We start from the raw sequence: 25,736 nt of genomic DNA on the forward strand, positions 1-25,736 counted from the left end.
TGAAAGTAGATATCCCCCGGGGAGCTGCCTTTGTAGTCTGCCGGTCCAGCTGACATATCAAATATTTAATTATCGCGTGTTTTGACTCAACATTTATTCTTCTGCGGTTCATTTATATTAAATTTGTATTGTGTTTTGCTTTATAGTACCCGCTCTGTGCAATAACCTTGCCCGCAAACTTTACTTTACACAAAAAAAAAAACACAAATCTTAGCCATAAAAGATCCACGCAATCTTAGATAAGCTCGAATTGAAGATACTTTTTTGTATCTCAGCGATTCGTAGACGACAAGCATGACAGGTATAGCTTGATACAATATATTTGCAATCTACATGCGCTGTTTTACGATGTTTACATTTCACTCGCAGCTTGTTTGCTGCGATTTGTTTCACTTCCTAGCCCCACAAGGCTGACGCCGACTTTCACGCATCACGAAATCGTCCGTCTCGAGTCGAGTTCCACAGTCGTCGGTTGTGCCTCCATTTACAGTTCTGTATTGTTTTGTAATTCGAAATCGATTTCATTTGCAATTTGCGTGGAAATGAGTGAGCCAGCAAGGTTGTTTCGGTGCTTTTCGACTGATTTTCTTTGTTTAACCTTATGGAGTGGCTTTCCAGTAGAATCTTATCGAAAACCCCTTAACTGTAAGATATTTTGTAACATGATCAGTAACATATATACTAGCCTATACCTACTTTCTTTTAATCAAGTAATATGTCATGTTTTTCTACTTTATTTAACCTTATGGAGTGGTCTTTATGACAGAATCTTACCGCCCCTAAAAACTCCTGAAAACTCTATATTAGTATGTATATACTAACTTATAGAAACTTCCTTTTAAACATCTAATATATCATGTTTTCTGGCTAAGCATTCTGGAAATTCCGGGAAACAACAATTAATTGCACTCTCGACTTATCAGACACTGGCCGGCAGCTGGCTCCGCAGTTTACATTGAAATATGTGCGAAATGATATCGGGAAATGGTCACAAAGCCATAAACAAAGCAGCCAGCAGCGCTTTAGTATTATCGTTTGCAAATAATACGACGCAGTCATACAAATGCGTCTTTAATTCTTAATAAATTGTATTCATAAATCAATTATAAATTATAATTAAATGGACTTCCATTTCAGATCTGGCTTACCTAAAACAACAACTAGTAGACTCCCCTTAGAGTTTCCCAACTGAAGATCTTAGAAAGCTTTAAGATCTCTGCAAAGATAAGATATTTCAAAAAATTTATTTAGAAACTATAAATAAATCGAAGCTATTTATACTTCTTATCTAACAGGGGTGGTTATCTAATTATGTCGATTCGGTGGTGACCCCGATCCCACAATAAATTCCATACTTTACGTAATTAGTGTCCCACATGGAGTCCAAAAAATAAACAATACTTGTGCTGTTGCCGCATATCATAATAAAATACAAAACCAAATGGGGCTCTTATCGGGAGGCATGTCTGCAGCGTAAATAGTTAATTGATAAGCTGGAGCTGGAATCAAATCTGTGGAAAACCTGCTTGCACAATCAGTAATGGGGGCGGGTGTGAGTCAGTGCTAGATAGCATGTGGGAATCCAACTTCTTATCACGAGGAGGGACCAGCAGGATTACCCTATCCACGAGCTATAGACTCTATAGTATAGACACAAAAATGTCGGTAAAATGTATATCAAATGGAAGTCATTAGCTTCCAAGACTGCAATATCATTTGCCAGGGTCTGAACCGCCTTGCCTCTGAGGTTTATTTGTTTTCTTGTGAATCACTTTGGAGATTTATGTTTTGTTTTTAAAAAAATTTGCATGCTAAGGCTGTTTTTCATTTTTTATTTATTATTTATCGAGCTTCCTGGGTGTCCTCATTATGTGTTTATTTTGAATCCGGCAGAGAACTGGCCCAACCCCTCCGAAATACCCGGATCGGAAACCCAAGACTTCTCATCCATTTATTTATGAGAGGTCGCAGCTCTTAAGTTATATTTTTTATATTTAATAAAAAACAGAAGTAAGGCAAGTAAATATTGTCTTTTTCCACCAATTGTTACTCTAACAACCATGTGGGCACACAACTTGGCCAACAAAATTGGCAAGTGAAAGCGCGTTGAAGAAAAATGGGACGGAAAAATACAAATCAAATAATATTGCTCAGCTGGCCGGGCTTCTCAGCAGCTGGTCGTTCGACTGCCCGGTTTATTTTGATTTTGAATCTATTTTATGGACCCCCAAATGGATGTCAGTCGGCGAGAGTGTGCGAATAGAGTGAGCCACGCAATAAATTTTGTTTGAGAGCCCCTCCGAATGCCGGCCATAAAAATAATAATATATCATTGCCATCAATCGAAGACGCAATCAGCAGTGCACCGTGAGATGCTTTCATTAGGTTTATATTATTATTTGGACTTTAAGCTGGCGATTCATTATGAAACAGTTTCCCAATCCAATTGACACCCGAGGGTCCAGAGACAAAGGCCAAATCAGAGCCAGGGCAGGGCAGTGCTCGCCTAGACGGAAAATCCAATTAGGGAAATCGCATAGAGCCGGGCGCAGCACAGGGCGTGAAAGAAGAGCCACTTATCTCCGGTTAGCAGAGACAGACACAAACAGGACAAAATAAAGGCAACTGGCTTTGCATATTGAAAGGTCCTTTTAATAAAAAATATGTTGTAGGAGCGCAGCTGCTAATTTAACAACAGACAGGCGGCTAGAAGTATGATTAACCGCAAGGCTGGCAAGCAAGAGATACAAAATGGGTGTTGCAACTGGCAACTTGCAACTTGCAACTGGCAACAAGAGCCAGCCAAGCCCGAGCTCTGCAGCCGTTGCATGATTTTTCACTCATAATGAAACCGAAAGCAGCCACAACTGCCGCTGCGAATATCTATTCAACAGTTTTGGCGTAAATTAACGTAAAATACTCGAAAACAGTTGGGCCAAGACACCAGCCAGACGTCTTGTATCGGCCCCCGTGGAGATTGCCGGAGTGCCGGAGCTAAGCTGGGGCTTTGTTGCTGTCCGAGCACACCTTGATTTACCTGCACACAGTAGTCAGGCACTCGCTGCCTCCAATCCCCATCTCCATAGCCATAGCGATCTCCATCTCCGGCTACCGATCCCCGAAATCGGGCAAACACGATCATTATGAGGAATAAACAGCATCTAAACGGTTATGGCCTGGCAGCAGCCTGGTAGCGGAGCAATTAAATTTGTCGCCGGTCTATCTCTCATCTGAAATATTTATTTCTCGAGGTGTTCCGAACACGTGCACTTTAATAAAGATATAAGTACTACTTTAGGCACTTACAGGAGCTTAAGTTTACTTTCTTTTAAAATACTTATAAAATATTTAATATTGCTACTTTAGTAGTTTAGTAGTACTGTTGCTTTTCAATAACTTTTCCAACTTAAAAACATTACTTTTAGCCTGATTTCCTAACTTTCTCTATTTGAAAATATTTCATAACTTTCTTGCAACATCAGCCCAAAAATTAATAAACTATTTCGCCTATTTATGGGCTCATTAAAAATGTATTTGATTCCTCTTTACCAGCAACCAACCAAATCCATAAAACTGACTTTTTGCAATCCCGAAAACATATTTTTTGTCGAAAACTCATAAAGAAATAAAGTGAATAATTATGATGCGGAGCAAAAACAATTTTTTGGTTATTATTTTATGGCTCGAACCCCCACTACACCTCCTCCCACTTGACGCCTTTTGGCGATGAATTGCGAGTACGCCTACTTTTTACATCATTTATTATGTGGGCAAGTCAGTAATGAATGCGTTTTGTCCGCAGAAGCTTAGCCGGGACTGGGACTGGGGTATTGCATGTTTCCAGCTGGCACGCTCCGATGACTGCTCCTGCGTTTGTCGAATTAGTCGGCTGCAACCGATCCCGAGCCCTATATGCGATTCAATGAATCTCTCTTTTGGTTTCGGCCTTAGAAGCGAATATGTTTTTCCAACTAGCAGACGAGTGGGCGTGTTGGCCACTTCATGCACTCTTTTTTTTTTCGCCGAGGAGGAGTAACTAGAACTCGTCTTGGCCATAGAGGGAAACCGGCAGAAATGCAGCAGCCGAAGAATTTTGATTTTGATTTTGATTTTAAAGCAAAAAGCTTAACCAGTTTCCCCACCAGTTGACAGTTGCTAGTTGGTGGTTGGTAGTTGGTAGTTGGCAGTGGCAGTTGGTGGCTTTTTATGGCAACCTGCAGAATGAGGAATACGATGACTGATTGACAGCCAAATGAGAGAGTAGGCCGTCTAGTCAGCCACCAAAGGTTGGGATCAAGGATGGAGTAGATAGACCCGATGCCGAGCCAACAAACCATCAAACAATCAAAACAGAACACAGATAACCCCCACAAAAGCTATTGCAAGTTGGGATTCTTAAGCGGAAAGAGTACCAAACAAAGCGAAACTAGAAGTGCAGGCAGGTATAAGCTATGGCCCGAACAAAGCCTCGCCTATGAACCTGGTGGCAACCGGTTTGGCTCCGAGAGTGTAAAGAAACACACACAACCCGAGAGGCCATAAACCAAACAAGTCACAAAGGGCACTGCGACTGCGGCGGAGACTTGAGCCAGACTTACTTGGCCAGAGATACTCACACTTTTGGGGTAGATACACAATCAAGTTTCCAGCCCGAAGAAATTCAGGAGCCAGAAGAAGGCTTTTTGGTCAATGACTGGTGGGGCGAGCGGGCAAGCGGGAGAACTCGAACAGCAAGTCGGGTAGAGTCGAGGGAGAACCTCTGAAACCGCTCCTCCTCTAAAACAGTTGACTTGACCATCATTATCATCATTCATTTTTCATTTTTCATGGCTGAGTGCCTGGCAGGCAGTTAGCTCTGATTGTTTACAGCTGCCGTAGTACGAGTTGAGCCCCAAACTGGTTTCTACACAGCTGTTCGCCGCGGTCTCAGTGTCCAGAAACTCAATATGCTTAGGACAGGATGTAGACTGGCTCCAAGGAGTTACTGAGCCAAGTCGCGACTTGAAGCGGGTGCGGTTTGACCCAAAACGCTTCTCGAAGACTCCGACACCGACAACTCGGCATGAAAATAATGGTGATGGAACTCTCCGAGCCCAGAGCTGGTCTTTGTTCTTCTGTTTTTGGGCTTTGGTTGCTGGGAGTTGCAGCTCATTACTCTGCGGTTGGGGTTCTGCCGCTCAAGTGCATAAGTATCTGGCCAGCAGAGAGGCCTTTTAAACGGTAAATGATATATTCCGAAGCTGTTGTCATGCCATAATCTCTGGGGCATTAATACGAGTCCGAGGGAAGACTCTTCTCCGGTTGGGTTCTTGTGGGTGATGAAATGTAGTGATTGCAGTTGCGGTCACCTCTGGGTCTGAGTCGGCTAACGGAAGACCCGTTTCGCCAAATTTATGGATAAGGATAAGTGCAAAAGGTATAGCGAAAAGATACAGTCTGTAAGATTCTGTTGAATCTGCAAGATACACATGGGGGAGCTCTTTTTAATTAGAGTTAAAAAACGATGAAAATGGGTCACTTGGGGAAGTTCTTTCTTTCCATTCGTTTCTGTCAATTATCATTAAAGTCTTTTGAGTTCTCAAGACCTAAAAAATTTAAGTTTTCATTAAAAGAAGTATGAGTAGTTAACAAAGTAAAGTTTAATTAAACAATCAGCTTGCTAATCAGCCAGCTGAGTCATGGCTTGGCTGCCCACCATCCATAGTCTTCCGAAATATGCAAGGTTTGCTGCCATTTCCATATTCTTTGACGAACTTTGTGGCAGGGGGCTAGTGCCTTTCGTAATTAGGCGTCTCTCGCTTGTTTGCCAGTGGGCAGTGGGCTCACCTGACGCCTCGGCGAGTGCCCAAGCAGGTTGTGTAATCTTTTAAGCCAAGTTAGAAAATGCCAACCTGACACTGCACTTTGCCGTCAAAACCTTTTCTCTCAATACTAGTTAGGGAAACAGCTAACTAATTGCCAAAACAAGGTATGCTCATGTTTCTTGATTGTCTTCAAGCTGATGAAGAGTTTCTCCTCGCCCCGTCTAGACAGAGCCAATGCCAATCAGTACTAGCCTGTTGAGGTGTTAACATTAAAAAATAAATAAATAATTAAGCTGTAATTACAAAATCTTATTGAACGGCGGGGAGAAAATGCAAATCACACGAATAATTACATAGAATTTGACGACAAAAGTGCAAGTGATAATTAAGAGATGATTAAAGTAATTAAAGCTTTTAGAAACATTTAGCGATTTCACTTTTTCTAGTGTTGCCTTCCGATTTGGACTTGACCCACTTGGCCCAGAGAGTGCGAGAATCGAGAATTGGAAACAAAAATATCCAAAGTACTTGGCCGCAGAGTTGGCTCTCGTTGGCTCGTCAAGTGCGTTCCGCCCTCGTGCCTGTCGCTCTCGCGACCAAGACCCAATTCGCGAGTCAACATATTGGATGTCTCTGCGTGGTCTCGATTACAAAGGCAGAAGCTAAACGATCTAACAAAGATCTGTCACAGTGTTGGCCTCAAACACGCCAGTCTGGTTGGTCATGCCGCTGCCCACATCTCGTGGCGGTGCACTTGAGGCAGTTCGTCAGCATCGAACGGTGGCCTGGAAAGTCCCTCGAAGGTCTCCTTTCGCTTGCTTGTCAAAACTACTACTAACTTGGCCCAGACGCTGGGGAAATTCCTAGAAAACACGCTCTTAACATTGGGATTTAGACACTAGCCGGCACTCGGTTAAGTAATAATTGCTTGTCGCTTGTCGGGCAGAGGCTTTGGTTTCGATTTATTAATTAAACGAGTGCGTGGATGATGTCGTCTGGCAATCAATTTCAATTGGAGGTGCCGAGTGGGCGGGAAATCATGGCGAATCGTTTAACAGAAATAGGTCATCTTCTTGGCAGAGTTTTGAGAATCAACAGCTTACCCTTGAAGGTTGAAAGTACACCCTGATTGACTCACCGAAACTGCAAATAGAAGGGGAAAATAGAGATTACTATATGGCTCATAGAATTGTGATTTATTGTGGGCTATGAGGGATTGAGTGGCAGGGGAAATGCCTTTTTTAGTATTTGTTTGTCATTAGTTGTGAGATGTTAGCAGGGGCAGTAGTGTAATGGCAGTTCAGAAGCTATAAGAGCTAATATTTTATGCAAATTAGAAATACTACTATAACTAATATTACTTCTACCATTTAACAGAAAGTTTCTTTGTTTACTTTATCAACGACAAGCCAAGAGGACCGAGAGATAAAGAAACTATAAACTGATTGGCAGTGACCCTGATAAGGATTGCTCAGAAAGGGACAGAGAACCATAAAAAACAAAGCTAGAGAAAGAGAAGACTATACGGAAGTAACACTTCCTACTCGAGTAGCCGCAATCAGCCACTGCTTTCGAATACAACTTGGGCTAGATCAAGAAACCCTACAAATACAATCTACCAATAGAATCTATCACATTTGCCAGTGGAGACTCTCTGCCTTTTGTGACGCACTTGCCTCCCAGAGCCCCATGCTAAAATTAACAAAGAAAACAGCAACTCGCAAGCATCCATTACTATTTCGCACGAGTCTCTACCTTCAAGCTTTTTTATTTTTTTTTTTGTTGAATAATCAGCTGGGGGACAGGGAGAGCTCTCAGCGAAACACCTGCTTTGTTGCCTGACTTCTCAGCCTCGCTGGGGGTTTCTCAGTCGGATTCATCTCACACTTCATCGGAATCATAATACTTGTCACCGAATTTAAGCGGAAGTTCATAAAAAACTTTTAGCTTTCTGAATATATTCCGTTTGATAAGAGACTTGATTTCTCATCCATGACGTAGATCGGATTATAAGCGAGTTCTTGACAACAAAGTTGCAAGATAAGACTATCAAGTACATGTGTGTTTGGGGGAGATATGCCGGTAATCGATTGTTTTGGCCAGTTCGGTAGTTAATAAAAAATTGCCATCTATAAAGCGGCCATGAAGTGGAGAGGACTTTGGCACTTTTTCTTCAGTTATGGGTTTTACTTTTTTTTTTCAGATAAGTTGGAGGAGTGTCGGGAGAGCTCTACTTGGAAAGGTTTATCAGAGAAAGGGTAGCTCTTTTCCAAACAAAACTCACATTAAGAGAAGATAGTTTATGATTTTTTTTAGGTTCTTAGATACTTCTCCCACATCTTCTTAGATGCTCTGATGGTCTGATGGCATCCACTCGGCACTTTCGGGTTGATAGTTTTGTTTCTCTTTATTGCCACATTTCATGCAAATTGGTTTGGACCCTCGGGGGTTGGCTGGGGTCACCTAACGGCTCTTCCATTGCGGCTTATACGCTGGACCCCCGAACTCACCTCTCGAGCCGAGGCCGCCTCGCCGCAAACTTTTGCGCACTTCATAAAACCAAAAAAAAAAAATAAAAAAAATTGCGCAAAACAGAGTAAACACTGGAGGGAACTACAAAATAAATACTTGTAGTAATGGCGTGAGGGGGTCCGTTAGGAAACCCCTTGTGGGCCAATGTGGGCTACACTCTATGACACTTCACCCGGGCAGGGTGAGAGGTGTGTGTGTGTGTGTGTGTGTGGATCTTCATATGCAAATGGAAGTCCAGAGGAGACAGAACCGAATCACACCTGAGGGCCTACTCCCATAATTGTGTCGCTGTGAGTGCGTTTCATTAGAATTTCAGAGCAGGCTTTTATCGGCACAGGCTTGAAAGACAAAAAGGAATTTAATTTTTTGGCCAGAATTTGCATAAGCTGATGAGTTTTCCAGGCCAGACTTTCAAAGGCACTTTGAAGCCATCCTGACGAATACTTTTCCCCGAAATTCCCTTTAAACTTAATTAATTTTATTTCTCAAACACCCAAAAGTAAAACTTTCGAATGCCAAAATGGACATATCACTCGAATAACCCTCTGAGGGAAGTGACAGATGAGCTTCAAGGGGCTGCGGGCGAAAAACAGAACAACACTCCAATCGAGTGAAACTGAAAGCTAAAAGATACAAGCCACAAGCAAGAAGCAAAACACAAACACGACACAGAAAACGTGTTGCAAATTGTATGCAGGCCAAGAAACATGATTAGCACAACCGAAAAGATTAATAACAATGGCTGGGGAGTTAAGAGATCTGGGAGACAACCACGCGTTGATTAGCCGGCCCTAGGGCAGTTGCGGCCGAGAAAAGTATCTGACAGATACAGGAGAGCTAAGCGAGAGATTTCACTGCCAGATAGAGGGTCTAAGAGATCATTATCCCACTAGACTTGGTCTAGGTCTTCTTTCATTTCTTCCAACTGACTGTTCTTGAAATATATATGACTTTGAAAAACAAAAAAGAACAGAAAAAGCAAGAAAACTAAATCCATTTAAACAAAAAGCATGGAGCACTTTGGAACAAAAAGTGTGTCTGTTCCAAGGCCAAGATCATCCCGCCTTTCAGTAGAAATTTTTCCCCCGACAATCAATTTGAAAAAGAAATATGCTTAAAATTATTAAGTGCTCATAACCTTAACCGCTTATCGCCCAGCTCATTCATTCAAATGTAATCTCCCTCGCCGGGCCGGCTGCTACCTTAATAAATTGTTTATAAACACACCCAGCGAGATTAGAAGAATCAGGGAGAGCACTGGGAGCACATGTTTTTTGTTCAAAAGTGTGATATAATAATTATAGTATAAATTTTATACGCATTGTACAATATACTCAATGATAATTAATAAAAAATGTCATTGTCCTCGGGGCGTTTACTTATTTTTAATTGATACTGCGGGCTGTAAATAATCGGAATCAGCTGAGATGAGCGATTGAGATTAAGAGTTCCAGTCAGGTTTTATTTAGAAGCGATGTGAACACATATAGGGTGGTTCCTACAGGGAGTATCAGGAGGTTTTCTTTCGAAAATAACACACCTGGTGGTAGGAACTCTGCATAAACTAGCCGTGTGTGTTGTTTCTTTGAAATATGAAACCTTCAAACATTGAAACATAAATATTTCTTCGGTATGTGCAGTGTAGATAGGACACAGGACGTCCAATCCTTTGAAGATCATGATATTTGTTCAAAGTTCTATTGATTTTTGATCTCAGAGTCCCTTCTATCAGACTGGATTTATTTTGGTATCTAACCCAATACCTTCCTTTCAATTTTCAGTAAAATAGAAGCCATCATCTACTACTTATATCATGGTGGACCTTTTTCGTCCTTTAATCCTTCCCATCACCCCTTTCTATTCAGAACTCTTAATCAGATTTCTGGCGAGTACCGCTCAAACTTGCACATATTGCGAAGGACATAATTGCGAAAGTCTGTCCGCACACACTCACACACCTCACACACACAGACATCCTTGCAGGATGCTGCACAACTCTCTCTCTCTCTCAGTGGTTCGGCTCTCACTCTCTCTTCCCCAACAACAAAGGCCAGCGACTAGAACTCCTCTTCGGGAGTTCGTACAGCATCTCTCGCGGTATTATTGCTTTCCCACATAGAGTTCATGGAGTGGGGAGGTACATAGATGGGAGGCAGGAGCAGTAGCAGGATGAGGACAACTCCATGAATGTGTATACCTTTATGACAGACCAAAATTGTTGTTTGTTTCGCATTCGTACCTCTTCTCGACGGAATTCTCCAATGGCTCGATGGCTTTTTCAACTTTATTGCACTTTTTTTTGGGGTTTTGAACTGTTAGACACTTTAGTATCTGCCCGCGATACTAATTACTGAATGGGGATTTGAATAAAACTTGCAATTGAATTTGATTTGTTTGGAGTGGAGTTGTGGACCGTGTTTTGTCGCCACGTTCCAGCTGCTATCCATTCAAAAAATATTTCTTGCGCGTCGTCGCCGCTTTGCGTTTGATTTACCGTTCACGTTGGATTTCACTTTCGACTCGAGTCTGGTGGGGGAGCGTGGATATTTATTTTTCGACTTCAACTGAACTAAAGCCGACCTCCGATTCCGAACCGATATCTGAACGAACGCCTGAAGAGTATCAACAATGCGCCCACTATTTCCGAGTCGACCTGGACCTGGAGCTTTTCCAATCATCCGCCTCCAACCGTCCAGCGCAAGAAAAATTTTACGAATAAGAAGAGGTAAATAGACTGCTAAACCAAATTGACGAAATGAACAAAACAATCGACACGTTCCACGTTCCAGGTTCCACATTCCACACATACGTTCCACACGCTCCGAGCGGAGGCAAAATCAAGAGAGCCAGAGCGCGTGAGAGTAAATGAAACTGAAACCAGAAAGCAAAAGCAAACAAAAAGCAAAGTAAACACAAAGGCAAAGTAAACCGAAGCAACAGTGATGCGCACTTTTCGGTCAAATTCTGGAGCTATGTTCTATAAAAATATAGATATAGATATAGATGGAGCTTTCGAGGGATACCAGTTGAAAAGTTCATAAAAAAATTACTTTAAGAGAAAGTAATTCTTTATCTTTTATTTCCATGGCAGAACTTAATATTATAGTTAATTTAAAATAAATTGAAAAGTCAGTTTCTACCACAAGTTTACCACCAAAAAGTACCACCTTCACTTCAAAAAGTTCTAATAAAATTCCCAATTTTATGCAGGAGTTCCACCCTTGCATCAGTTGCTCTGAAAAACCACAAAACAAACATTTCAAGCCCCCATTAAATATGAATTACCATTATACAGATCGATCATGTTGCATGCCGCAATCTCAAAGAAACCACCCTCATGGGTGTGCGTAATGACAGCTCATTACTGGGCTGTCAGGGGCGTGCGGAGCCAGAAACTCGAAACACTTCAAAAACGATACCCGCATATGACCGATGGCCATTGAAATTGCATTATTATGAGTCTGATTGGCCTTACCCCCTAGGACACCCATCGAATCGAATCGAATTCCACCCCCCGGCTTATCACAAATTGGTATTTTCCACGGCTGCGATCGGAGGTCGGGAAAAATTGGAGTAGTTCCTCAGTTTCGCATCTCAAACACAATTGTTTTTGCAGAAAAGTAACATCCACAGCAAACACAATTTGCTTTTCCACCACATGTGCGCAAGAAAACAAAAACATGGAGAGTACAATGAAGTCTAGCTCTCTCTCCTCTCCCATGTTGTTAACAGCGCTGCGGGTGGTTGCTTAACGGTCCACTGTTAACTCTTGGCCCACAGATAACATACCATTTAAAACCATAATATTAATTTAATTAATGACTAAAATTGGAACAAAGCCGGAATTTCTTCGTTTTGACATTTTGAAATCTCCGCTGATAAGCGACGAAAACACAAAGGCCCGTGATCTCGCAATCTTCTGCGGCACATTTCTGGTCTTATCAACCCACGAACCTCTGAAAAAAAATCATAACCAGCAGCGACAATCACATCAGTGATTTGTTTATTCGAATTACAAAATGCGAACAGCTGGGCATTAAAATCAAAGCAGCCCGGGCAGAAGACAAGCCAACAAGCCCCAGAAAACAAGAAACCAAAACAAGCTCACAACTTCACAAGAGAGATCGGGATGGGAATTATTGGGGATGTGCCTGGAATATTTATCATACAAAATCGATGATAAAACCCGATGAGACATATGGTCGTGGGACCTCAAAAAGATGTCGACATGATGGATTGACACGCCCACAAAATGCATGGGATGTGTCCGACATGAAGTCTGACAACAAACTGGTATGTGTGCTAATTTGGGATACTGATCAACGGTACCGACTTTACGGAACTCGAGAACCTTCGTCCTAGGATGGGAGGACTATATGGCCACAGCGTCAACTATTTCTAGGCCAATTTTCATTTAAATTCTATCCACCCATAAAATTTGTTGGTGATCCCCTTCCAAAATCGGAAAAGTGCGTGGAAGGACACTTTGGCCCACCCCGAAGGCTATATCTTGGCCAATTTCCACCCGATTCTTGAGCGGAATACCTTAAACGATTTGTATATTGATTCCCCATCATTCTGCATCAAAATCTAGAAACGAAAAATTTTTTCGATTTTTTGTTAAAATTTCTGGGGTAAAATTTCTCCCCTTCCAAAATCGGAAAAGTGCGTGGAAGGACACTTTGGCCCACCCCGATGGCTATATCTTGGCCAATTTCTACCCGATTCTTGAGCGGAATGCCTTAAACGATTTGTATATCATTTCTCCATCATTCTGCATCAGAATCTAGAAACGAAAAATTTTTTCGATTTTTTGTTAAAATTTCTGGGGTATCCCCTTCCAAAATCGGAAAAGTGCGTGGAAGGACACTTTGGCCCACCCCGAAGGCTATACTTGGCCAATTTCCACCCGATTCTTGAGCGGAATACCTTAAACGATTTCATTATCATTTCTCCATCATTCTGCATCAAAATCTAGAAACGAAAAATTTTTTCGATTTTATGTTAAAATTTCTGGGTGATCCCCATCCAAAAACGGAAAAGTGCGTGGAAGGACACTTTGGCCCACCCCGAAGGCTAAAAAAAATTTCAAAATTGGAAAAGTGCGTGGAAGGACACTTTGGCCCACCCCGAAGGCTATATCTTGGCCAATTTCCACCCGATTCTTGAGCGGAATACCTTAAACGATTTGATTATCATTTCTCCATCATTCAGCATCAAAATCTAGAAACGAAAAATTTTTTCGATTTTATGTTAAAATTTCTGGGTGATCCCCTTTCAAAATTGGAAAAGTGCGTGGAAGGACACTTTGGCCCACCCCGAAGGCTAAAAAAAATTTCAAAATTGGAAAAGTGCGTGGAAGGACACTTTGGCCCACCCCGAAGGCTATATCTTGGCCAATTTCCACCCGATTCTTGAGCGGAATACCTTAAACGATTTGATTATCATTTCTCCATCATTCAGCATCAAAATCTAGAAACGAAAAATTTTTTCGATTTTTTGTTAAAATTTCTGGGTGATCCCCATCCAAAAACGGAAAAGTGCGTGGAAGGACACTTTGGCCCACCCCGAAGGCTATATCTTGGCCAATTTCCACCCGATTCTTGAGCGGAATACCTTAAACGATTTCATTATCATTTCTCCATCATTCTGCATCAAAATCTAGAAACGAAAATTTTTTCGATTTTATGTTAAAATTTCTGGGTGATCCCCTTTCAAAATTGGAAAAGTGCGTGGAAGGACACTTTGGCCCACCCCGAAGGCTATATCTTGGCCAATTTCCACCCGATTCTTGAGCGGAATACCTTAAACGATTTCATTATCATTTCTCCATCATTCAGCATCAAAATCTAGAAACAAAAATTTTTTCGATTTTTTGTTAAAATTTCTGGGTGATCCCCTTTCAAAATTGGAAAAGTGCGTGGAAGGACACTTTGGCCCACCCCGAAGGCTATATCTTGGCCAATTTCCACCCGATTCTTGAGCGGAATACCTTAAACGATTTGATTATCATTTCTCCATCATTCAGCATCAAAATCTAGAAACGAAAAATTTTTTCGATTTTTTGTTAAAATTTCTGGGTGATCCCCATCCAAAAACGGAAAAGTGCGTGGAAGGACACTTTGGCCCACCCCGAAGGCTATATCTTGGCCAATTTCCACCCGATTCTTGAGCGGAATACCTTAAACGATTTGTATATCATTTCTCCATCATTCTGCATCAAAATCTAGAAACGAAAAATTTTTTCGATTTTTTGTTAAAATTTCTGGGTGATCCCCATCCAAAAACGGAAAAGTGCGTGGAAGGACACTTTGGCCCACCCCGAAGGCTATATCTTGGCCAATTTCCACCCGATTCTTGGGCGGAATGCCTTAAACGATTTGTATATCGATTCTCCATCATTCTGCATCACAATCTAGGAACGAAATATTTTTTCCTCATCACTTCCTCACTTTTTCTTAAAGCGAACGGACGTGTTTTTTTTTTGTGCGCACTGCGTTTTGAAAAATCTTTATTTATTATAATAATTATAAACAATCCGGTGTTTATTTTTATTTATTTACATAAACCCGATTCTTTTCATCCCAAACATCCGATTCGCTTCGCGTGTGCAGTGATATATTTGGAGGTAAAATAATAAATTTATTAATATTCTTCCAAACATAGCACTGCTCTGCTTCTTCATCCTTTACGGTGTTGCTTCTTTTGTCTCACACTAGATTCTTATCTATATTCTTTGCTCTTATACTAACTCTCACTAATCGCCCTCTTTATTCTCCCTTTTTCGACTCTTTGGCACAGTGGTTCACGGTACGTCAATAATAAAAATAATATATTCATAATGGAATTTAAACTTGTCTGTGGTTTGAAGTCTTGTAATAAGACAATCTCTTCATCCCAGCCTACCATCCACTGCTGGCTATGTGAAAACGTTTTACACGCTAAGTGTGCCGGGTTCACGGCCTCAGTTTCGGATGCCATCTCACGTAGGTCTGGTCTCCACTTTTGCTGTGACGGTTGTCGTGCTGTTCAGGACGAAATGAGATCGTTCATGAGACAGACTAAAAGTGGATTTAAAGAGCTGGTTAGCGGTTTTCGTAAAATCAACGACCAACTCTGTGCGCTAGATACACAGTTTAGTAGTCTTCAACTACTAAATGAGTCTCCAAAGCGTAAGAAATCTGCTTTTAGTGATGTGCCCGTGGCGAAAAGTCTTCAGCCTATTCAGCCGACAACTATGCAGCCGCTCATATCTCTGGCCACCCCAAGGGCCGGACCTGGGAAAAATTCGGTTTCCGAATATCTCAGCATAAACGAGCAATTTTCCGATATGTCCTCTGTGGCATCGCTTCAAGTGATACCACCAGACCCAATAATTGAAACCCCCTTAAAAGTCACCGAACAGGGCAATCAAGCTTCCGGACCCCCGGTACGAACTGATGCTGCCATACTCGTTACGGCGGCACCAAAACCCTTGCAGGTGATCCCACCATCGAAACACATATTTGTTTCCCGGCTTGCCCCTGATACTTCTGAGATTGATCTCTCGGCTTACATCAAAGCCAAATCAAAAGCCGACATAAAGGTGGCAGATATAACTAAATTTAAATATAACTACACCAGGCATACGTCATCTTTCAAAATACGTGTGCCCGCGCAGATGTTCAAGACGATTTGTTCCGCCAGTTTCTGGCCAGAGAACATTTTCGTCCAAGAACATCAGCCAAGTACGGTGAAGAAAAAAATGACCAAACCTGTGGGAGTGAAACTCCCACATGTTAGAGCCACTGACCAACCTTCCACGTCAGCTTCAAAAAACTAATGCCTTCACTAACACTTACCTATCAGAATACTAGAGGGTTACGAAGTAAGCTTCCCAAACTGTATTCTGATAGTTCTTTCTTTGCATCTCACATTATAGTCTTTACAGAAACTTGGTTAAAGCCGGAGATCTTAAGCTCCGAAGTTTTTCCAAGTAAGTACACCACTTTTAGACGTGATAGAACTCTGCGAAGGGGAGGAGGAGTGTTAATTTCTGTAGACTCCAATTTCGCTTCTGAAGAGATTAAATCACAAGAGTTTGGTGACATAGAATTTCTTTGCATTAAAATCATATTGTCCGATAAATCATTATACGTTACGTGCTCCTACGTACCCCCTTCGTCCGAACCGCCCACATACTGGCAACATTTAGACGCTATTAGGTTTGTTTTTGATCGTCTGTCTGATGGTGACCAGCTAGTAGCTCTGGGTGACTTCAATATCCCAGAACTCAGGTGGTCCAATGTTAAAAATTCACCGTCTTTATTGCTGAATTCGCACCATGACTTCCCGGCGGGCATGTTCGACATGTCACTCGGGCAAATTAACCACGTTAGAAATTCTTTAGGTCGGCTGCTGGACTTGTGTTTCGTTTCTGATCCTGATGGAATTACTCTTTCCAGAACTTTACCACTTTCCAACCCAGAGGATCCATATCATCCCACTCTTGAGGTTTTAATAGAAAACAATAACGTAATTGGCCTTAAGCCTACACTTAAATCTCATAAAGTTCGTTTCTTTCGTAAGGCTGACTTTATGAAATTAAATAAGTTAATTTTGGAATTTGATTGGTCCAATCTACTGGCATGTGAAGATGTAAACATTGCCTTAATTAAATTTTATTATACTTTGAATAAATTTTTCGACGTTTGCGTGCCATGGAAATATCCGTCCGTTTCAATTAATCCGCCTTGGTATACAAGGCACCTAGGAAATTTAAAGATCGTTATGAATAGACTTTTAAATAAACATAAAATATCTGGCTGTACAGTTAGTTATTCAAGATACTTAGTAGCTCGGTCCAATTTCACCGTGCATAACGCTGAATGTTATAGGAGTTATATACGCCGCTGCCGGATTCAGTTTACTCAGGATCCGAAGCAGTTTTATAACTTTGTAAACACTAAGCGCAAACATGTATCTTCTCCTCCTATGCTTATGTTTGAGAACTCATATGCGAACACTGATCAGGCAATGGCCGATCTCTTTGCACAGTTTTTTCAAACAACATACTCACCTAGCACCAGTACAGGTCAGCCTTACACTTATAATATCCAATCAGCCAACCTTATATTTTGCCCTTCTTTTGATCAAAGTGGTGTGTTATTGGGTCTTCTTAAAGTCAAGCCCGTGTATTCGCCAGGCCCCGATGGAGTACCAGGCTGTGTTCTGAAGAACTGCGCCGAGGCTCTGTGCAAACCGCTCCTTAAACTCTTTAATCTTTCGCTGGAGACTTCGATCTTTCCCCTTATGTGGAAGGAATCTTACATTATTCCTCTTCATAAAAAAGGGAAAAAATCCGACGCTGCCAATTATAGGGGCATTTCTAAATTGTCAGCAATTCCGAAGCTTTTTGAAAAACTTATCACTCCACATTTGCAACACCTATGTAGTTCAATAATATCTCCATGCCAGCATGGCTTCATGAAGCGCCGCTCCACCACTACCAACTTACTGGAGCTAACATCTTTTATCACGGATGGGTTCCGGAATGGCTTACAAACAGATGTCATTTACACTGACTTCAGTAAAGCATTTGACTCTGTCGACCATTCGCTTCTTATAAGTAAACTCAGTCTTTTGGGATTCCCAACTGACCTCCTTATCTGGATTTCGAGCTACTTATCTGGAAGAACCCAACGTGTCTTCTTTAAAGATGTTACCTCGCGTCTAGTCCGCGTCACATCTGGGGTGCCTCAAGGAAGCCATCTTGGACCCTTACTTTTTACACTTTTTATTAATGACTTGCCCCTTGCCTTAACTGACTCACTCGTACTTATGTACGCTGATGACGTTAAGCTTTGTCTTCAGTATAAATTCACTAGTGCCCAATCTAGACTTCAATCCGATTTGGATAAATTTCAAAATTGGTGTTTTGCAAATAACCTAAAGCTTAATGGATCGAAATGTAAACTCATGTCCTTTTATCGAACTAGTCCTCACCAGGCTATGTACTTTCTCTATGGTAACGCTTTAGAACGATTAACTCAGGTTAACGATCTGGGAGTCCTTTTAGATTTGAAACTTAAATTTACCGACCATATATCTACCATGGTTAATAAAGCTATGGGTGTGCTTGGCTTTATTAAAAGATGGTCAAAAGAATTTAATGACCCGTACATAACAAAAACGTTATATACATCATTGGTTCGTCCGATTCTTGAGTATGGATCGTGTGTCTGGAGTCCTCAATATGGAGTACACCGAGATCACATTGAATCTGTACAAAAAAACTTCCTGATCTTCGCCCTTAGGGGACTTAATTGGGATGCAAATCTTCACCTTCCCACTTATCATAGTAGACTTTTATTAATCAACTTACCATCATTAACAAATCGTAGAACGATGCTGGGTGTTATGTTTCTATATAATCTTATATATGGTAATGTAGACAGTCAGTATTTACTAACACGCTTAAATTTTAACGTTCCTAGTAGAAGGACTAGAAACTTCCGTCCTCTACTCCTTAGCCATTGTAATTCGACATATGCCCAACATGATCCGTTCAGGGTATTATGTTCGGACTACAATGGTCTCTACCACACCTTGCCACTTTGCTCCACTAACAATCTTAAATCCTTTATACTAAACGCCTTATCTATGCAACACTCTTCCTCGTAATATCTTACCCCTACTCTTCTCCTAAACGTTCTCGGATCTATCCCCGCGATTCGAGCCGTACGTTATGCGGCAGCGTCCCTCGGTCGGTTGGACGGGAGGTGGGCTGTACGTATGCAGTGGGAACCGCGCGAAATATTTTTTCAATTTTATGTTAAAATTTCAAAAAAAATTTCCTTCCAAAATCGGAAAATTGCTTGGAAGGACAAATGACAAGGAAAATTTAAATAACTTCGCCAGATGTTAACTTTCTGCCCCGCTATATTTTAAAAAGAGACACTATTTGACCTAACTAAATGTGTATTTATATCCCATCTACTGACACATTTCCCACGTATTGCTTTTTATTTTTGCTCTATCCGATTGTAGCTCTTTTTGAGACCCCTTCGAATTGCATTCTCCTAAGAACTCTCCCACAATTCATGTAAGTCAGAGGCTTAAATCTTCACACATCAACAGATCCACCCAAGCCAGCAACGCATCTTGAATGATAAGTCAAAACGGCAAAAAAATAAAGTAAAATATTAAAGCCAGGCAACTTCTTCCATTAGGGAGTCTTGGGGGCCCTGCAGCCATGTTGAACGTTTTGGACATATCTTTTGCCTACAACATTTACGACAGGAAGAAATCCATCAACACGATTCTTTTGGCCTAGGCCTGCCTTCGGGCCAAGAGACTTTCCACCAGAAAAAAGCCAAGAGAGATGGGGAAAACATGAAATAAAAGTTGCATTCAACACTCGCTTTCTTTGCGAGTCATGTTGTAATGGTCGCTTAAGGGCCCGCAGACGACTGACCGACCCTACAGCATTAGCTGCTTGTTACACTTCGGAAAAATGTGTCTCATATGGACTATAGATTATAGGTTTCTTCTGTCCCTCCAGTAGCTATAAACACGATTCAGCTTTCACCAATTTTTCTGAGTGTAGTTGCGCCTCACCCTAAAAAAACGAAAGTCCATTTTACACTGTCACGGGAAACTGTTTGCTTAACATGCACGGTGCGTTTAAAATTACACGATGAGCAGCATTTATCAAAAAAACATCCAGAAATCAAAACGAACCAATGTGTGTAAGTGGGGATAGGGATCAAGATCGGGATCGGAGCCGTGTAGGATGGGGGGGAGATTGATGCAACTTCTTTGTCTGCCGGATCCTACGCAACTTTCTGTCTCTACTTTATTTTTTCTTGATTACAAGTATATTTAGCCGCCTGTCTGCCGAGGTCGTCGTCGGGGTCTTGATTCAATCGAACGAGCGCCGAGACAACAGCCAACAAAAACAACCAACTTCCTCCATAACCCCTTGCATCAGAAGCTCCCTTTGGCGACCATGCCACTGGGACGGGGCAATCATTGGCGCTGAGCTGACTGGTTACTGCTGCCTGCTGGTCTTGTCTGGCGACCTATGCTGATTTCTGAGAAAGAAATTATGATATTTTTCTTGTGGTCACTCGATGATGAGTTGCTGTTGTCTCATCGCTTCTGTGCAAGAAGCCAGCTGAAGAACTTTTGGCTTCTGTTCCACGGATACCTCCCACTCTTTGAGAATTTATGGTAGTCGGGGGTCTGACTTCCTAATTGGACGGATCGGGAGAAAAATTATAATTGGACCAGGCAGAGCTGCAGTTTGGAATGATTGAAGGTCTAAGGTTGAGGAGGAGTAACCATTTAGTCTGTTAAAAAACATGAATTTTCCAATTAAAAATAGTTTATAATTTAATCAAAGCATTATTCAATTATAAACTCTGACTGGTGAACATCTTTTCTTCCTATTCTTGGTGCCATTTCATTTATTCACACCCCTGACAAGTCTTAATGCGTTAATTACGATCTGAAAATGAGAAAAACTTTGCCAAAAAGAGCCTGTCTTTCGGCTGTGTGCCACTTCCTTGGCTCCGGCTCCATAAATATCCAAGACGTTGCGGAACGTAAATCTTCATTTAGGTCCCGTCTGTTCCAAACTTTCCCTTGCCCCAGCCCTTTTCCAGCTCCCCCAAGCCCTCGCAGGGCGTAACCCTATGTGGATAGTTGCTTAAGCCGCAGTAAAATTATTTCCCCGCTTCGTACGGCAAATGTTGACAATTAATCACAATGAGTATGGTACGGGATGTGTGCTTATACAGTGCGTTTCAAAGCGATAATGTGGCTTTCTTTGTCTTTTAAATATACATTACTTATCACTTTAATTTCGCAACAGTTTCTAATGGATTCAATTACATTGTTCAGTTTTTCAATAAATATTTACTCATTATATTAATTCACTTAAGTTGGAAACTCTTAAGTCCAAGTGTGACGCATTGTCGGGTTTGGTTGCGCCTCCCATGAAATGTACATGTACGGTCCAGTCCATAATTACAAGTCTGGAGTGACTGGCCCCTTGACACTCACTCACCTCCCCTCCACTGGCCAGGAGCCCCTCCAAGCCGCTGTTTGTGACACACCCATGCCCCAACCGCACTTGAAGACTTGAACTTAATCGCCTCCGAGTGCCGAGATAAGACTACCGGCCTCCCAATCTCTTCCCTCCGTCCGGATCTCATTATGGAGTAACGGTTAATGCACGCATAAATTAATTATTTCACAGGCAATCAACGAATCGAATCCGAAACTCAAGCCCCACCAGAATGTTAATGGCCAGATCCCAGATCCAGAAGCCAGCACAAGAAACAGAAATAGAAAGACTAGCATGGCGAAGAAATCTGCTGGAAATGTAAACAAACAGATCAAATTGTTGGCGATAAGATTCCCCTGTCTTCAGTCTCCAGTCTCGAGTTTTCGATTCTAGAATCGTAGTTCTACTTATTTTCTCCAACTGGTACCCAAGTACCCAGAACCGGTTCATAAGATCATCGCGTCAAGCATTCCGGGACTCTGGTCAAAGTCCATACATGGGAAATTAGTCAAATAAATCAAAGGGGAAAATGTGTTTTTGGATGAATTATGGGAAGCATCTCTAGGGTAATGAGAGTGCCCCGTGGTTCAAGTTCGGTGGGAAGTCGCACAAGTGCTGTAAAGAAATTCCGTTATTACCCTAGCTGATTAATCGGCAGTCAAGACGTGCCCCCTTCAAAGTGGCAATCAAAAAGTTCCAACTTTGACTGCCCTGCAGCCTGTCAAGCTGCCATCAGGGCAGTAATTCGATATGACGCTTGCCACACACCAGCAGTGGAGGCAGGGATGTGATATCTTGGCACTCGAGTCCCTCCCATGAAGATGGTGCATCGTCTAGTCAGTTTTGATATGATTTTTTACGATTCGTTGCAATCTCAAATTGAGCAAAATGCCTCGATTTTATAGGGCAAAATGAGTTGGAAGATGTGTTGTAAAGTAATAGAGCACAGCTTTAAAAGATGTAATAGGATAAATAAACTATAATCTCCCATTAGCCATCATGAATTTAACCAATTTCAATGACTTAATCAATGAGTACGTATATTATGTGCCATTATTTAAAACCTTTAGCAAAAACAACTTTGTAGATTATCCAGATGATCACTGAAAGACCTTCCAATGGTTCCTGATCTTGAGCAATTCGAAAATAAATACACACATGCCTCAGCGCAAAAATAGTCCCCTCCACTTGACCTACTCTCTGTGCAATTGGCGTAATTAAAACCTTCAAATAGAGGTCTCAGTGCTGCCAAAGTTTACAGTCCAGAAGGCACGAACAACAAATGCCAGCGACCCAGACATAGACCTTACACAATCTTACGAACTGGGGAGATCAACCAAGCGATCCCCAAGCTTCGACCCACATACCATTTAAAAGACCAAATATATGAAAATGGGAAAATTACTAAATTTTCTTGGTGTACGAACCACATAATTGCAAATTAAGTGAAATTTTTCAGTTTGCTTAAGATTATTTGCGTCACCGGGGGTCGCTTTCTGCAAAACCCTAATGGGATCATTAGACCCAGGGGTTATCCGGGCGAAGTGCTCACCTTTACATTGCAATCTTAAATATTTTCCGTTTATAACGTGGATGGTGGCATAAACAAAAGAAAAGCAGAATGCATCATAAAATATTCCCACTTTTAGATTGCATTCTCCGGTCTCCGGAACAGCGTGAAATTTGCCGAAAAAGTGCAAAGAAGCCTCTGCTCCCACGGTTCGTTCACTCAACAACTTGGAAACTATAAAATGCACGCGTTGCAACCCGACCAAAAAAACAAAAGATTTTCTTCTAGCTCGTGCAATCCAAACAGAGAAAGCAAAATAAATTTTTAAGGCACGCACTGGCTTGGGCCAGATGTTCCGGCCACTTTTTTCCAAGGCAGAAAAAGTGTGAAAATTATGGCGCCATCGAGGCATGGATATTATGATCCAAACAAATTTTTGGGGGATTGAAAAAATGGCAAAAATAAACACGGAAGCTGCTGAAGATGTTCGCCATGAAAAATTCATGGTCTGTAATGCTCTGTTTCATATTAATTTTACAATCTTGGATAGTTATTATATAAGAATTATTTTATGCTTTTGCTTGCAGGACATTAAATTCCAGCCAAGTCAAGTATTTACATTGCAAACACTTTTGGTAGCGTTTAGATAAATAAACAGAATTTAAAAATATGTACAGTGGGCTTCATAAATATTTATCACAGTGGTGGGGCAAAGCAGGGCACTGCGCCTAAGAAATTTCAGCCTGAATTGTGAAAAATATTCCTGTGATTTAGGTCGCCAAGGGAGAGGGACACCGTAGATGAAGGAAAATAATAAAATTGAAATGAAAAATCCAAGCCGAATCCAAGCTGACCCATTAAATTTATGCGCATTGTACGAGCTTTGTATATCAATTGCAAAGAGGAAAATTGAAATGCGAAATTCACTTGAGGAATTTCGCAAAAACTAACGATTCGGATAAAATTCTTCAGAAATATTTCTTCAAGTAGATCCACCTTCCAGCTGTTGAGTGTGTGTGCATATGTGGGTTGTACAACCTTGAACTTTTTCTGGCGGCAGTCGCAGAATCAAGCCGAACTGACCCAACCCCAGGCTCCTAATGAGGACCCATTAATTTTAATGCGCTCCCATTTGCAGGGCCGGGTGGTTGGGGGCGGAGCACCTCATCTGGAATTAATGAGTTGCTACTGATGCATCATCAGCAGCCGCAGGGGGAGTCGCCAACATACACGATATCCATCTTACGCCTTTCGGCTTAGCTCCCTGTCTTGTCGCTTATTTGGTACAAATGTATATGATATGGCCCGACATCCTCGGTGTGTGCAAATGACAGGCACTCAATCACGTACGGATTTCTCAATGTAGGCAAATCAGAGACAAGACTTGCAGGACGAGGTCCATGGCAGTGACTTCCTTGGAGTTCCATCTGTCGGTGGCAGGGCACAGAGATATATGCAAATCCGGCTAATGATAGGATCTCCTAAGACCTGAAAATCTTCTCAAAGCTCCCTATGAGTGAGTAGTTATGAGTGAGATATCTTAAAGGTTCAACATATATAGACTTCCTATTTAAAACATATTTATTGGTTTATTTTATGGTGATGTTTCACAACATTTCAGCGAATTTATTTTAATGGGTACTACAAGTCTCTTAATTAAATAGCTTTATGTGGACCAACAATAAAGAAAGAATATATTTCTGGGAAAGCATAATACACCTGACAAATTGTTATTTCAACCAAAATACCCAGAAATCGTTTAAAATATATATCAATACATATTTCCTTCTGCTCACTTTCAGTACACGGAAGCCGGTTTCTGATGAAAATAGCCAATGTGGAATATGTACGTGAAGATATATTTGGCATGATATATTTCACATTACTCAATTAATTTGGGGGAATGGGCGAAAGCGGGAAGGCAGCCGAACAAAGCACAAGGAAATGCGGGAAAACTGCGGGAAGGTCAGCAACCTGAACCCGGGGAGAGATTTTGGTTTGCCTATTAATCAACAAGTGGCCGAGTGTGACATGGCCAGACAGGCGCGGCTGGCACCTTACAAATCGACGGCATTGTGAGTAATTTATTTTGTATATTATATCCTTCTATTCCATGTAAGCATGGAGCTCCGATGAGGTTTCTCAAGTCACGCAAAACTTTTGTCCAATCCCCAGAGTCATTGAACGTCCAAGGCGGAAATTGCACAGAGTCCGATAAAAAACGGAAGTCGTCGCATTGTAAAGGATGGCAAGTAAAAGTATCTTATGGACAGATTGCATGTCGGGGAAAAAGGTGCCCTGTCCAGGAGTGGGAAACGACCAACCGATGGGCCATTAAGCCTTGCGTGTTCAATTTTCGCAGCTAAATTAAATTATTAAAGAGGCTGCAAAGGCCATGAAAAGGGGATACCTGGGAGTAGAGATAATATTTATTTTTAATTAACTGAATACAAAAAATAATCCTTCTCTATAAGCTTAATTAGGTACAAGGAATTTAATTAAGTAGTTAATTTAATAAAGTTTAAACATTTATTTAAAATAATTCACAGAAATGTTTGTTTATACTTTTTTTGGGAGCTTCCTCTCGTTTAACCAAAACTTAACAGCAATTGAGAAAACCCAACTGTCCAGTTGCCAAAAAAAATATATATTTAATGGAATAAATTGCCCAAAAAGCGTTCACCAAACTTATCAGAGTGCGTCAACACTAGCAACAACAAAGGCCTAGTAGAGTCGTTGCCCAAAAGTGATCATTGACCGTCACGCCTGACGCCCAAAAACGCTTTCCAAAATCGTGTGCCGTCTATTGAGTGGGTGGTAAGAGGCAGGCCAGAGCAGC

The 25,736-nt window shown here is 41.5% G+C and overlaps 1 protein-coding gene and 1 long non-coding RNA gene across 2 annotated transcripts in view; one reads left to right on the plus strand and one right to left on the minus strand.

Annotated features, from left to right (window-relative positions):
• The window catches only part of LOC6498406 (dual specificity tyrosine-phosphorylation-regulated kinase 2), a 42,273-nt gene extending 31,669 nt beyond the window's left edge, over positions 1-10,604 (minus strand). The window contains exons 1-3 of the mRNA XM_001962699.4: positions 10,576-10,604; positions 6,943-6,947; positions 1,149-1,216 (exon numbers count right to left, since the gene is read on the minus strand). The gene's annotated coding sequence lies outside the window, so the exon portion shown is untranslated. The remainder of the gene's footprint in view (positions 1-1,148; positions 1,217-6,942; positions 6,948-10,575) is intronic.
• Positions 10,605-12,280: 1,676 nt separating this feature from the next.
• Positions 12,281-25,490, plus strand: LOC123257358. The gene is made up of 3 exons (XR_006507421.1): positions 12,281-12,629; positions 24,700-24,972; positions 25,073-25,490. It is a non-coding gene; the product is annotated as an uncharacterized LOC123257358 (long non-coding RNA).
• Positions 25,491-25,736: the final 246 nt, after the last annotated feature.

Source organism: Drosophila ananassae, chromosome 3R (genome assembly GCF_017639315.1).
Source record: "Drosophila ananassae strain 14024-0371.13 chromosome 3R, ASM1763931v2, whole genome shotgun sequence".
Taxonomy (NCBI): Eukaryota; Metazoa; Arthropoda; class Insecta; order Diptera; family Drosophilidae; genus Drosophila; species Drosophila ananassae.